Source organism: Nesoenas mayeri, assembly GCF_963082525.1.
Source record: "Nesoenas mayeri genome assembly, chromosome: 6".
NCBI classification, from domain to species: Eukaryota; Metazoa; Chordata; class Aves; order Columbiformes; family Columbidae; genus Nesoenas; species Nesoenas mayeri.
In genome coordinates, this window is record NC_137545.1 from 14631554 (window position 1) to 14648145 (window position 16592).

The following is a 16592-nucleotide window of genomic DNA, read 5'->3' on the forward strand; positions in this document are numbered from 1 at the left end:
TCGGGGATTTCAACCATGGCAGCTGCGAGCTGATATAGAAAAAAACACTATTTTATATTTATGGATTTGAATCTAAGCTAAACATATTTATAAACAACAGGGGCTCAGTTGTCACTTGGCCTCCAGCCACTAGCGCAAGCAACAAGAGCACTTGGTCTGGGCACGCTGGTGCCGGAGCCTCAGAGCGGCAGTGATTCCCTGCTCACTCAGCCCCATCAGTGACCCAGGTGCACAAAGGCGTCCGAGCTGCTCCCTGGCACCGGCCAGCAGCAAACTGCACATTCCCTGGATTGACGGGGAGATATGGGGAGAAGGCTCATTCAAGAGAGTTGCTGTCTCTTTCTAATGATCTCCCAGTGGTGTAGGATTTCTCTATTGCCATATCTAAAAGGCAAAATTTGTTTTCAAGTGACAATGTCAAAAAAAACTACAATTATAAACTTTGCAAGGCTCAGCTTCCTATATCGCAACGAAAGATAACAAAAGGCCACGTCAAAGTAAGGTCTCTCTTGAGCTCCTTCTTACTCGGTCTATTCCAGCTGATCTTAGAAAAATATTTTATACAAATAAGTATATCAGAGGAAATTAATATTATTAGGTTCATCCCCAGATGAAAGGCAGCATTTATGTCCCTTGGGTCTTCTAGAAAATCAGAGGAGGATAAATAGCTCTGAAAGGAATTATGACCCACCAGATGTCTTATGGGCCTATCTTAGACCACTGTCAATAAAGTCTTTCTGGGGATACCTTACGTATTTGGTTGACTTGAGAGTGACTAAGTGACCCTTTTCAGATGGCTAAGCCAAAGAGTTATTAAACCTAACAAAACATTAAGATTTTAACCTCATACATTGTGTTCATCACTGAACCCCTATTTCTTTGTCTTGCTCCATTCCAAAGCCGACTTTAGGTAAGCTACAAACATGCAATTTCAGAAATAAGATTTCACAACTGTTGGGCAACTGTGGCAGCAACGATCATTCTAGAATGACACCACTGAAACAGGAGGTGCTACTGGCTATGTTATTAAAGGGACTATTTCCATAAAGCTCCTATAAAATCCATATGCACAGTATTCATATTTGCAAGTGAAAACAGTTGCTGATGTGTGCAATTGTTTATTCTGAATACAGAACAGACATCTGCATGGGCAAATGGATGTGAATGCAAATTTTCTCCCAAACTTATACAGGTTTGATCCAAAGCCACAAAAGCTTTCTGGAATATTTCTGTTGATTTCAGGGATTTTGCACACAGATGTTATTTCTACACCATTGACATTACTCCATTGCTCCTAAATATCAAGAAGCAGCTTAACTTTTCTTTTACTTATAGCACAGTTAACTGATACCGACTCAAAGCAAGCCCAAATACTCTAAGAAGGGATAATCTCAAGAAGTAAGCTTGATAGCCACTACGTATTAATAATTAAGCATGAATCATTCTGTTACGTATATCCTCCTGCACAGGATATTTGCAAGCAAAAACCAGTGAATTATTCTTTTCCCCCCTTCAGGAAATCTGTTTAAATGAGAAAACGTTTGGGCTTTTAAAATCCACGTATATATGTCAAAGCTTTCCACGTAAAAAAACCCCACAAAACAAAAAAACAAACCCAAAACAATCCCAACCAAACGATCAAATGAAAAAACAACACACAAACAAATAACAAAATATTTCATAAAGTTCAAATACCTTTCACAGTTATTTTTGCTGATGATAAAGAAACAAAATAGAGTATAAATAAAATATTCCGGAAAGCTTTTGAATTCTGTACTTGTATTCACATTGCAATGAGTTTTGTTTTGTTTAAATCTAAAGGCTCTCAATCATTAGAAAGCTTCCAGGTTGCCCCCAAGCAGAAGAGCACCATCAGCTCTCTAAGATTATCCACATAAGCAACGGTCATCGAATGCATCTCTGTGTTATACATTTGCTTCCACACAGGGTTTTTGGGGCCTCTGATCTACTGTTTTGTGGGCTCAGGGGCATCTTATGCTTAACAGCCCATCTGTGTGACCTGTGTTCGATTTAGCGGTCAGGCCTCAAACAGAACTGAAATGTGGGCAAACGAGCAGCCGTGAGCTCTGGCTGATCAGTGCAGGAACGGGCGACTGTTCTGCTTTGCCAAATCCTCTCCTGATTCCTCTTGAAAACCTCAGGTTTCCATTCTTTTGGCTTAAACCACCACGCTTTAATAAGATGAATTGTTGTTCTTGGTTTGCTGATGGATAAGGTTTGAAGCATGTTTAATTTGTATTAAGTTATGTGTAACTGGGCAAGAGGCTGGAGGGAATAAATTACAGAAGGAGATAAATTTCTATAGATTAGCCAAGTGCCTAGTGAGTGAGAATACAGCCATCTATAAATATTTAGAAGAATTAAACAGTAAGGAAAGATAAATATTGCTGAAAATAACATCTTTAGTAGGCCTTTGAGGTATAAATAGGAATAAAAGTAAGCAAAGAAAAAGGCTAAGAACACAGAGGAAAGGCTTAGCAGTACAATCAGCTGAACAAAATGGTCATATACCTGTACCTATACCTGTGCCACCACTCAGTCTAAGGTTATAATCTCAAACATATTATGTATTAAATGTAAGAATAGCTAACTGGTTAGGTTAATGGCCTTAGTGGGGCTACAGTTCTAATTTTTGACTAAGCAGCTAGGACATACATTGTCTCTAGCTCTCTTTATGCTACTCACATTAAATTAACAATAAAACATACTTATTTCTCTTTCTTCATGCTGTGTAATGTATTCATGTTTTGTATTTGGGTTAACATTTATTTAGCTACAGATGAAGACTGGTATCTACAAATGTCTGTTCTTCCCAAATGTTACAAAGCTGTATCTGGTCAAAGGAGGATACCAGCTCCTATCTTAATAAAATTGATGTTGCTATGCTTCAAAATCATTTTATATTAACAGCCTGCTGAAGGTGTCAATGCATCTATCTACTGGTTTATATTCCTATCACTCCCTGTAGACAAACCTATAAGTGCATTTATATATACATGTATGTGCACATGTATACACATACCCCATGAAAGGATTTACCCACTGCTTATCTTGGAAAAGAAAGCAAACAAGCAGCTTCCCCAAACAACCTCTCTGATATCGAGCATGTCAGAAAGATCTACAGGCAACCCAGGCTTGCACTCAAGCTTTTCTGATACTGCAGGGAGAGTTCGTCTTGCCCAAGGAGATTGTCACAGCATAAGTCTGCTGCTTTTTAAAGGAATTAAAATTCCATCCCCTCAAGAAGCAATCACATAATCAATACACTGTATCATATCCTTAATTCTTCCCAGATTGCAAAAAAAGACTGTACAGAACCATTGTAGCACCTAAATGCTTCCACCAGTATGACTTTCAAACTTTTATAAATACAGAAACCTAATTACTCCTCAGTTTTCCACTTACAGATAAAAATAAATTTGAAACAATAGGAGAGGACTACAAAAAATGAAAGGAATATTAAACACAAGTGAACCATGGCTATTTCTCCACTAATTATCTCAAGGGATTTTTAGAGAGAGATGTTAAAAGTGTACTCTGCAAGTAAAAAGCACCTCTTTGGTCTTTTGGACAAGTAGTATTTTGCTGACATGAGTTCTTGTCTCTGTTAATCATGGAGGTCTGGGTGGGGTAATAAATTTGCATGAAAAAATGTTTTGGGGCTGTTATTTTAATTATTTGAGTAATACATTCTATGTACAGCTGTCTTTTTAAAATATGAAGTCCAAAAACTCTGGAGTACCGACAAATAGCTCTGAATAATCCTAGAGAGAGCTTGACTTCATATTAATATATCTGCTAATCACAAAGTGGTTATAGCCTGTATATATTTAAAAACAGATAAGATTTTAATCACTACTTTTAATTTTGAAGTTCTGCTTGCTTAGGTAGTAAAGACTATAATCCTATGTGGTTTATCTTTACCTCTGAAAGTGATTACATTCCCTCTCAGAGAAGTCTGATTTGTTTTCTTTGTTTTATTTAAGTATGTCTAAAAATATACCAGAATATCAAAGAGAATTTAGAATTTTGTGTAATATCTTAAGAAAACTTGTGACTATTAATAGTTAAAATAATCATGTTTTTCAGACAAAATCATAATAATTTCCATCTTAGGTTCTTGTCATGTGGAATATGTCAACTTGATAGAAAATATCTACTTTAACATGAATGAGACAAAATCAAAATTCTAGCTAAGGTAGCCAGGTAAACCAGAAAACATTTCAAGTACAATAGTTTTCTCTATCGTTGGCACAGCCTGAAAAAAAAAATCTATTGTAATTGCTGCTGCTCTGTTATTAATTTTTCAGCATGTATTAAATTCATGAACATGTGGCAGAAGTATTCCTGGCCCAAAATGAGTTCTAGAAAGCATGATTTTATCCTGCACATTTACTTGTAGTGTCCAATCCTGCCTTTGGTTTGCCTGCTATTTTGATCTTGTTCTATGAATTCCCAGGTTATGATTTTACCAAGTAATTTACTGACAGAAGAAGTTTCAAAAACAGCCACTTGACCCTTCTGGATGAAGTGAATCGAAATTATGAGCAATTAATGTAGTACCTAAATTTTCCACCTTCCTTTATTGATTTATCTCCTCCTCTTCAGTACTTCTATTAATACTAGTTAATTTTTGCTCATCTCAGAAATTAATTTCTCAGAAATTAATTTCAAAAATCAACACAGAAGAATTTTCTGAGCTGATGGTGTGAACTTTACAACCAAACAACATTATGATTTCAGTCTGATTTCAGGGAAAGGCAGTTCTGCAGACTGCAATGAAGAACAGATCACCCCATAGATTAAAGACAAAGCCCAAAGGTATACACTATGATGACTGCAAATAAGCTAATATATTTCCAGTCTTAGCAACACGTTAAGTCTTCTCAGCTCAGTAATGGAGTGTGAGGTTGTGGGATATATATTATGTGAGTATGTTTTCAAAGTCATAAAGGCAACATCCACGTCTCATATCACCAACACTACTGCACTATACTAGAATGCTTCCTCTTTGGTATGGAGTCCATTAAATAAAAATGGTAACAATGTTTATTGCATTGAAACTAATTTATGGAATTTCATCTAAATATCTTTAAGTGTTTCACAGAGGTGGTTTATAGCCCAGCCTTTAAACGGGCTTTACACACTTAGAAAAATCCTGGCTCTACTGAAGATGATGACAAACCTATCTACATTGCTGAGACTTTTGAAAGAAGTTGGTATTATTGACCCCAAAAGACACAGACAAGGAAACAAAATTTTTCAATTCCTGGTCTTATTTAAAACCATTACAATACAAACAACTTACTGGCTATTTTATCTGTCTGTCATCAGCCAAACTGAGAAGATGGCCATTACTTTGTCCCATTGAAGCACATGCTTCCATAGTACTTTTAAAATGTTAAAAAATGTTCAAAAGATACTCTTGCTACCACAGCCATTAATTTAAAACAACAATCCATTTAAAGTTTTGCTTACACCTAAAACATTGATAAACCTCCACCCCTCATCATCTCTTTATGAAAGGGACTGGACAAACCAGCCTGGAAACCTTTAAAGATATTAGATCAAAATCAAAATAGAAGGGAATTTCTCCTGACATTTTTATTCTCACTCTTTGACAATTTTACATTAAAAATAAATTGCACAGTTCTTCTCTTATCTGGTACCTGGTAGATTAAAGTTTTTTGAAAACTAGAGCTAATCACAAAACCAACTAATTCAGACCTAGTCCTTTTTTAAACCAGTAACTTAATTATTCCTTATTTCTAAGGAATCAAATAAGTAACAGAATAAAATCTTTCCCAGATGCCATAAGTTACTGGATGTTCAATGGATGGGCTTATGAACAGGATACTTAAGATAAACCAAAGCCTTGCTGGCATCTACCATGTTACAGTGTAAACCACTGCTATTATAAAGATGAGACAGTCACATCCTTTTTGCAAATTGACTCCCCATTTCACATGCAAAACACAAACCTCTCATTTAAATGCTATTATGCTGCAGGATATTCTAGGATAAGGAAAACAATTCTTTGCAGTTTCTAAACACAGAATGGTACATTTTGTAAAACTACTGTCACAGTACTTGCAGTAAGACACACAAAGACATATGATCCAGGCCCTTCCTTAACTAGAAAATGACTTAAACTTCCAAGTCCTACTCTTAGACACAAAAAGCAGCAGCAAGACAACTACGTCTACCCAAACCTCTTTGCTACTCTTCGTTTAGAAACTTAAATTCCATTGATGTTCCTATGATGTTAAGGTTATGTATGACATTTGGAAGGTGGAGGTCTTGTACTCTTGGAAGGAATTTTTTGAAGCGTCATTCATATCGACACCATGTGTTTGCTCTGGTGACATCTTTAGGAAAGCAACTAGTCTTCAAGAAAAGGGACCTAGGGAGAAAACCAATTGATGTCACTAGCTGGAGCAGCACACAAAGCAAAGTGCTAATTATCTCAGTTGATTATTTTTTTATTCTGTGTTTTCCTGTTTAAGTAGGAGATAGACTCCTTTATTTAGAAACCTCCTTCTCCTAGAAATTCATAGTACTTAATTGCTGATGTTTCTCAATAAATTGTTAAAAGAATCAGCTGGTTTTAAAATTATTGTCGCAACTAACAGCAAGCTTCAGGGAAAGCCAACTAGGTATAATAGAATCTGTGCTTTCTAAGTGAAGATAAAGCATACTCATTTATTCAAAACCAATGGAGAGGAAATAAAATGGCATAGTACAACATACCAAACATCATCACCATTTTAAGTTAATATTACACACCATATCTGTGATGCTAAAATGCCTGAATGTGGAGACCACGTTTTATCCTAAGTATTTAGAGGTATTTTCTGTCCAATCACGTACAAAATTCTACTTCAAGTTAAGCTCTTTACATAGTACATGGAAGAAAATCTCCCATAGACCATTTGTGCTACTGTGCTTTGAATTACTATACATTTTTCAAGTAATCAGCTTGTTTTCCTGTTCTGGGAATGTATAACTATCTTTTCATTGTGTGGTCATTTTCACCAAGCATTGCTTGTTATGCCTGTCCCACCAAAAGCTTGTTTTTCATTTATATTGAGCTTTAGACAAATTCCTGGGGTGATTTCCCTCTTGAATTCACTGGCTTTCAGCCAAAAAAGCATCACTTGCTATGTTTAAGTAGTATCACTTGCCATCTTTAGGTCATTTAAACTGCTAGGAGGCAGGGGAGAGACTTCTGAATTTTTGTGTGTGTGTTTCTGCACGTGTCACAAAACAAAAAAAATCTGCAAGATTCAGAAATTACCCTTTACAGTACTAGGGATTCCATCAGAAAAAAAAAAAAAATATATAGGAAACAATCTCCCACTACCGGTACATTGGGCAATTCAAAAGCACCAGGAAATTACCTCAACTTGTCAAATAAACAGATATCTTTCATGCAGGGAAGATCACAACTACCAGAAGGCTCCAAACATCTTCCTTCTGGGCTCATCTGCTTTATCTTTATATTTTGCTCAGCGATAGCTATTTTCACTTCTGCATCTCTCAGTTCAGTTTTCTCACACCAAATACGTTCAGTAAGATGTCCCCATACACAGCAACTTCTGATCAAATCCTTCAGTTTACTGCTCCAGCCATTTCTGTGTCAGACATATCCTCCCCACTGCTTATTCCAAATTAGCTGCACTCCCTCCACCTCACTAAAATCCACTCATTTCTTAGGCATTGCTGTAGAAGCAGCAGCAGCTATAAAACATCTGAGCCTATGCAACTTCTCTGCTTCTAAAGTTCTTTCAGGTTACTGCTCCCTGAAAAGTTTGGATGCTAGTAGGTCAAATTTCTCTTGCTCTGTCATAACACCTGCTTATTCTCCTGAAGGGAAGAGGAAGATAAAAATGATTCTCTAAACAAATATTTTACAGCCTTACAAAAAAATTGTGAGAATGGATCTAAGTTGCCAAACTTCAGGGGCTCTACCTATCTGACCTAATGTGACCTATCTGAATGGCTGGGCCACATACATCAAGATGACTTTGCACATTATGCACATCCCGCAGGAGCCTGGGCTTTGGAAACAGCATGCTCATTCTTCCTTCCAGTGCAATTTTCACTACATAATTACTTATATTCCAAAAATCATGAATACACAGCTAAAAACATGGGACTTTTCCTCCTGCACACACACAAGTTCTTAGTGTGAACTAAGCAGCTGATACAGAAAGTCATGTTTCATGGTTAGTCTCACGTTGGATGGGTCAGGGAGGTTGAGGAGGCTGGGACCTGTGGCCAAGTCAGAAGACACTGGCAGCCAATGCAATGAGTCGTAAGACCAAGAAAACAAGCAACACAAATGTGAAGACAACCTTATTTCTGTTCTGTGATTAGGAACCTTATGAAAAAGCCCTGTAGAGGTTAAGAGATGACAACCTTTAACAGAATGGTAAAACAACATAAAAAAAAAATCTGCTGGTTAAATGCAGATTAGATATAGATACATATGCATATCGTGAATACATAACACTAGGTTTATATAATATTTTCTATGTACATATTTCTACAGGAATATAACTTATGAAAGCCATTATTTTACATTCCACATAATCTTAAAACCATTTCTACTTTAGAACCAGTTTTGAAAAGAAAAACAAGAGGATGTCAAGTCTTTTTGCCCATAAATTGATCCTCAGAAGACAAACCACCAAGCTTTATTTTTAACAGCCTGTTCTGCTATTTCACATCCAGTCACTGCTCTAATTGTGGGCAGGAATAAAGCACTGAGCTGTCAAGCTTAAAACACATTCAGGAATCATTTTTTTAAAAGTCACACAGAAAAAGGTAATCAGTCCTTTGCCTTCCGGTTTTGTAAAATCACTGTCATAATGCTGAATAACTGTACTAAGTAGTCCCCTGTCACAGACTGAAAAGAATTATGTCTCAAACACTGTGGCAAAGCCAGCTTCTCCAGCTGCAGGAGGTGGGACATTGTCAGAGACTAAAAAGAATCACATCTCAAACATTGTGGCGTAATCACAGGAGAGGGGACACTCAGGATAAGGTGAACTGTGATTTACATACCAACAACAAGCTAAGGAGCCACAGACAAAGGCCAGCTGGCTCATATGGTGGGGGACATGGTGGAGGGCACGTAGCTCCATCTTCTGATAGGCCCAGCATGGCATGAAGGGAAAAGCTGAGACCCTTCAAGATGGCCTGAGACTTGTCTATATTTCACTATCACCCCTCCAGACTTTTCTATCTTTCGCAATAATATCTCGAAAAAGACCAGAAATTATGCAAGCATGCAACCCAGAGGGCTATAATAGGCTCACCTACCCCAGTACTGGCAGGGAACCCACCATCCTGAGGACCACTCCACCCACCAGCCTCGTTGCGGGAACCAGAACGAGACACCTGAGGACACTGCACTCCTAGACTACAAACCCCAGCATTCTCATTGCACGATACCAGAGGTCACACATCACTGGACCCAGACTACAAGTCCCATGATCCACATTGCGGAGCCGCAATGGTGGCATGACCCCTCACTTTCTTTCTTCCTTTTTTTTTTTTTTTTTCTCTTCTTTCTTCTCCTTTGCTTTCCTATATTCCTATTTCCTTGACTCTCCTTCTGTGAGTAGTATAATAATAACTTAAGGCTTAAAACCCCACATGTGCCTTAAACTCCTTTATGTAAATCCTTTTGCTGTTAAACTGTTCACCAGTTAGGCTTAAGTAACATAAGACCTTAAGTATTATGCATACGGTTTTCCAACCAAGGGGACCCACCAACCTGAGTCAACTCTTACCCCACTCATACATCTGGGTGGATCGTGACATCACCATAAGGTCATAGAATAACCATCTTATGGAATTTGAATATTATGGTTACATTTGACTTCCACATTCATCCTGTCAGACTTTTACAAAAGCAGCATGACCATGAATGAGCAGGAAATTCAGAGCAGTTCTCACCCCTAGACCACTTCTTTCATGCGATGTGCCATGAACTAGTCATTTACAGCACTGAGACTCTCCAGCTCCTGAGCACATCAGCCAGGAGACCCCAGCAGCCCCTGATCTGACAGGCTGACTGCAGCGCTCACATCTGTAGTTCACGTCAGCTTGGTTGCTAAGCATCACTATTACAACAGTATCAAGAACAAAGTTATTGTTCCTCAAATCATAGTTCATCTTGAACCGTGTCCTTTCATCTGAATTCAATGCCTGTCATGTTAATAAGACACGTACCGCTTGTGAATGAGGCACAGGATGTGCTTGCCTTGGCAAAACACAAATGCAAACATGGCAAACTGTTGCTCAGTGATAATCTGCCTGGACCTGCCTCAGGGTCACCACTTGGCAGCTTACAGTAGGTGAACATCATCCTACATGGCAACGGTCCTTAAACACTTAAGATGTGCTCAGTGTCCCAGGACCCTCCCTGAGCCAAACGCTGGGTGGCTGAAGAGCCGGGCAATCCAAGCAGCACGCAGGAGCCTCAGGCCAACCATCATGGTGCAGCTCACAGACAAACACAAGGGTGGCACAGTGTGGTCACTACTGCTGTCCCCAGCAAGAAAGTTTTCCATTCTATTCCTGCATAGACTGTAGAGTAGAAACTTCCAGAGTTTAAAGAGTTTCCAAACTTTCAAGACTCTAAAAGTTCCACCAGCAAAAGAATAAGTAGGCAAACCAAAATTATTTAGCAAGTGGAAAAGACATTCTGTCCCAAATTTCTGATGTTCCCCGTTACTATGGTGAAAAGCACTATCTGTGGACAGAAACGAGAAAAAAACTTGCCTTATTTTCCCAAATCCACACCTAACATGTTTAAGTATTTTTTTTAAGACTGATCAATGTCTCTTATGTGTGTTATGCTGTGACTAAGCTTCTGATAAAAGATGTTAGAAATCCTGTAAGATTATTTATTTTCCAAATACTTATCAAAAAAGTGAAGAGCAGTTGGCTATAGAACATCTAGAAGCACCAAAGCTTCACCATGGTTTTTCCATCTGTTTTGCAGACAGGCTTGGTAGAGGTCAGTTTCTGATAAAACTGTGGAAGATGGGAGAGTTAATGACTCACATCTGCAATGTTAAATTATTCAGTTACCACTTGAGTACTAACCACAGGCGTAATAAACAGCAGCTAATGCAAGTCATGCATGTTTCATAAAGGGAAACTGTACCCTCTGGAGTATATTACATTTATCTCTGAAAAGAGTGACGGTGTTTTCAATGTAATTTAAGACCAGTTTTTCCTGCTATTACTTTAACTTTGTGCAGTAAAACCTCCCATTGATATGAACAGGAGTTTTATTCAGGTACAGGAGACAGACTGCAATCTATTAAAAAAAGATTTACTTCTCAAGTCATAAATACAGTGGGAAACCTTTTACAAATGGGTTGGCCCAGTTTGCCTGTGGGTTATGCAACTCTCCTTTGCATGGGCTGCAGATAAACAGTGGTAGCCTCATGTGTTTCATATTCTGCTGAGACATACAAAAGCCTGAGCACTATCCAAAAGTGAGTCACGTTCACAAGGAATACAGGGGTGGTCACCAGTATTACAGCACCTTTGCACATTGCAATGAAAGTCTTTTCCTGTGGGATGCCTGGGAGCAGTCAGACACTCATCAAACATTTGCACCCTTCATCAGGGAGCTTCTCATGTTGTCTATAGGGACTGAAAACAACCAAAGTACTTTTCTCTGCTGTTTGGAAAGGAATCTAGCACAGAAATACTGAATGGAAACTCAGAAAATGAAAGAAAATAGGAAGTACTAAAAGGTGAATAAATACAATTTTAGGCAACTTGCTGGCAGAAATCTTAGGAGCCGGAGTCTCTCATATATCACAGTCAGTCATTACCTTCTTTAAATCAGTTATGACTGAGAAAACCTGAACAAACCTCACTACAATTGTTATTTAGTTATTCAGGAGAACTTTTTTGTGAGTTCACCTGTAATCGGCAGCATTATTAACAGCAAAACTTGTGAGACAGAGAATAGCAAAGCAAACAAACAGGTTCAAAAGATACACCCAAACATCCATAGAATGTTGGCACGCAATAACAGTCTGCTAAAGCGTAATGTAAGGAGAAAAGAACATTTCACTTTAAATAAGTGCATCATGAACACCTCTGATAGATGGAGAGAAGCACCACTAGAGCATGGCCACAGGCTGTTGACTCCAGACCTGGTTTTATCTGGACCTTGTAAAGTCATCATTTTCATAACTCTGCTACACTGAGACTGCAGCTCACTGAGGTGTTAGCCATTTCCTTACATTTCCCATCTCTTTCTTCTATAATTGGTTCCCTCTCCTTGACTTGGGAAGATAGTACCATGTAACATCATTCTGCCAGCAGAATATTTGTTCCTCTAAGGAATTAATGGTACTACTTGATATAAAAACGTCTCTATTGAACCAACATAGCTGCTCTTTTAACTCAATTACAAAGCAGTCATCCAGGAATAGATGACTTCTAAGGCAGGAGAACTCTCGTCCCTCCAGAAATGCTACCTTTTCTCCAGCTGTGGAACTGTGACCCCTCAGGATCCAAGCCATTAAAAAGTGCCCGACTATCACCGGATCTGTCATGCGATTACTGCCTTCCATCTTCAAGAGAGCTCTTTCATTCACAAAGGCATTAGCAGGGAGTTAAAGTGCCATCAATTTCTCTCTGCTCTCTCTTGGATAGTGGTTTCGTCTCTTCTAGTTAATAAGGTTAAAGGAGTAGAGATTGTCAGTGAAACCCCAGTTAATTAAAAGTGAAACTTCTCCATCACTTCTATTCTAGAGTTTCTCCCAATTTCACTGTCTTCTTATTGAGATTTCACTTCAAATGAATGACACTGACTTTTTAGATAAACAGCAGTTTCATGCACATTTAAAACCCTCCTCCTAACCTCTCCCTCAAACAAATGTGTACAAATACCCATGAAATGGCCCGTAATAATTTTGATAAACAAATGTACTCTTTTTATATATGATAAGATCTTCAAAGACTCCAGCAAGTGACATTATTCTGCAAGTCCCTCTCACTAGTTTCCCTACCTGTTATTTGTTCATTGAAGAATGTGTGTTGCCTTTCAACATACTCATTTCTAGCTTTAGCAGGTTACCAGAGAAACACCAGCAAAGTCCCTGTTTTCATGCGATGACTCACGCATCTGTCCAACACTAAGGTCCCTATAACAGCAATAGCACAGGCTCTGGGAGAAGTGAAATACCCATCATCTGCCAGCACATTTCATCTCTTCCCTTTCCCAGCTCTCCTCACCAGGTCCTCAAGCACATGAGCATTTTACATGAGACAACATTACAGAAACAGCAAATTGCCTTTTCCCTTACTCCAGCCATAAAGACAGAGGAATCTACATGGAAATCAACACATGGATTCAGAATTGTTAAATATGTTCACAATTGAACCCCTCTCCTCAAAAGGTACATATCCTCTTTTCAAAGTTTCATGAAACTCCAGCTGGTTTTAATTTCTTTACATGTAAATAAAATGTACACTTCTCCCCTATGTTTCAGTTCAAAGTGATGAGTCTATACACTGAAACAGTGACAGAATGGATTTTGTTAATATGTGGCTTGTTTTTGCTGTTCTTCTGAAGAACTGAAAAACCTGTTTTACTAGTTTTGAAGTTTGGAATCCTGACAGCTCCTTCCCTAATGTGTAGAGAAAAAACAAAACCAAAACAAACAAAAAAATCACACAACGAAACATAACAAACCAAACAAATATGCAACCCAACTCAGAAGAACCACAACAACAATCTCTCAAACAACTGAGACACTACAAATTGCTTTACTCCATTAAGCAAACAACTTAGGAACTGAGAAAAAGGAGAAACCTCCTATAGAGATCAAAACTTTGCTTAAGTAAATAAAACCAGATACTGTACACCAGAACTTTCCTGAATCTAATTTTACTCATTCCTTCACAGCATCTGGTATAGTACAGCATTATTTACTATAGCAATCAGTCAATTGAGGTTACTAGAGCTGGAAGGATACTGTTCTCAATATTCCCACAAAAAATCTCAAGTGGTTTTTGACACATATTCAGACAACTCAGCATATTTTTAAAAGGTAGAGAGAACTATCAAGCCTGCAATTAAAAGCCATCTTTGTGATCACGATGCTGTCACAGTATTGTGCCAAAATAAAACTGGCATAAGCAGAGGTGTGCTTAACTTTTTTATTACCAGAACAGGACTGACACGTTACCACTGCCAAAACAACGAAAAGAAAAATCAAAATTGCTATAGGTTAAGCGTGTGAAGCTAGGAAGATGCTTTTATAGTACAAGCAGTAAAAGAAAAAATGTACACAGCTAGAAATGGAGATTAAAGATAACCTAAAAAAGAGCTCCAATTAAATTTAAATATATATTTTTTTTTTAAAGTAACAATAAGGTGGAATGTAAGTGCAAAAACAGATGGGAGAGGGAGACTGGAGAAGGAAACTACCACAACCAATTTTGAAATAACGTTGAATAACAGGTTTTACGCAACCCTTCCAGGTAAAGTAATACAAATCCATGAACCTGGAAGAACTGATAGGTGTTTTTCCATATCCAGTAATAAGTACCATAACAAAACTTTTTAAAATGAGGATTTATATGTATATCTATATTTATTTTATATATATATATCTATATATACTTACATATAGATATATGCGTGTATATATGTATGCATTTATTTATTTTTTAATCCAAATAGCAAATTAAATAGATCTGGAAAGAGTTTCGGTAATTTGTTTTATCTCAAATGTATGGAAAACTATAGTGGGAATTTTGGATTATAAAGATTCAGATATAAAAGGAATGCTTTGTGTAACGCAACACTAGATAAGAAAAAATACAGAAGTTTGGAATAACTAAGCATCTCTCAAAGAAAAAATTACCCAAATAGATTACAGGAGGCAGATTTTATCTATGGTTTGATACCACCACTTTTTGACTTTTTGGCAGTCAGCTGAATGCCCTTGAAGAGAGTAAGATCTCAGCTACGCAGATTAATCTGTGGCAAACCATGACCCAGAGGTGTCATAAAAGATGACACAATGGTGTCACACATAATAGTTATAAATGTTGCCTTAGGATTCTTCAGTAATGCATTTCCAATAAACATTGGCAAGCAGCAGGCATTTTCAGGTATTTTAATATTTTCATTCATTTTTAAAACCTTATCCAGAATCCTCTATGCTATGCAACTCTAGACATTTAACTTGAAGGAAGGAGCAAAAAAAAAGGATTTGAAATAAAAGCTTGTGCCAAGAAGGATCACTACAATAATATAGAATTAGATTGCAGAGAAATCAAATTATTTCTGATTACTTTGATCCACAATTTGTCCACTCCTCAAAATTTGTTCATGGACATGAAACAAATCAGCCCCTAAACAGTAAAAACACACCCTATTTTTGTTGTTCAAAATTCTCATTTCTAATTGCATTCCTTCCAAATAGCCACCACATATCACCAACTCATCCTCATGCATTTGCAAAAAATCTGCAACAATCATTTTCTTAACTTCAAAGTCAGATCTCACAGAAAGTGTCAGCAAAACCCTGTCCTTTATTCTCCAAGTATCCCTACATCAAAAGTACCATGCTAAGATTGCAATTAAACTTTAACAATTCACATACCTTCAAAAACCCCCCATATATCACGTCTACTGCTAATTATGACCTATAACTGTATTTTTTTTTCCATTCTGTCCAATGTAAACCTTGCAATATCCATTATCAATTCTAAATTATTTACAGCAGAGCTGCTGAATGCAAAAGGTAGGCTTATTGGAAATTGTGTTGGTACACAAAACAGCTTTACAATATATTACACCTTCTTACTTCTATTAGACTTATTACTTCATATTTCAAGCAGCAGTAAATATTCCCCTTGTGGGAAAATACTGTCTATTTGTGTAAGACTTAATGACATAAGGTGAATTATGTTGTTGGTTTGAGTTAGACATGCAATACACTTCAATAATGTGCTATTTCCTTTTGTATATGATGCAATGCTAAAGAAAATGTTATTAGAAAATCCATTTGTGTTTGAAATTTCCTTTTATTGTTTTAAAGATTATTACTCACATCAACATTGTACTATTTTTCCTTCATCAATTTCCATTACCAGTTTGCTTCAGAGTAATGCTGTCCCAGTCGGTTTCCCAAACAGATTTTAAATGAATATAGTGCTCTGATTAAAAAAGCAAAGCAAACAAAGCCTACTGATTCAATACATTCTGAAAGACAGTTAACAAGAACAATAAGAATTAAGTACTGCATTCAAAGATCCTTGTTTCACATTGTCATTAGAGAACATATTCTTTCTATAAAAAAGAAGAAAAAATATCTCTACATGTAAAGACTTCTCCAATCAAATAAAATCTTCCCAAGAGTTTTCCTTTTTCTTAGAAACTCTACAAACAGGAAGATGAACCCAATCTCATCCAGTCTTTCAACTGCTTGTTTACCAACACTTATCGCAAAGAACATTTGATTGGCTGGTCTAATGTTCTCCTGTTATATAAAGAACATGCGGTACTGGAAAAA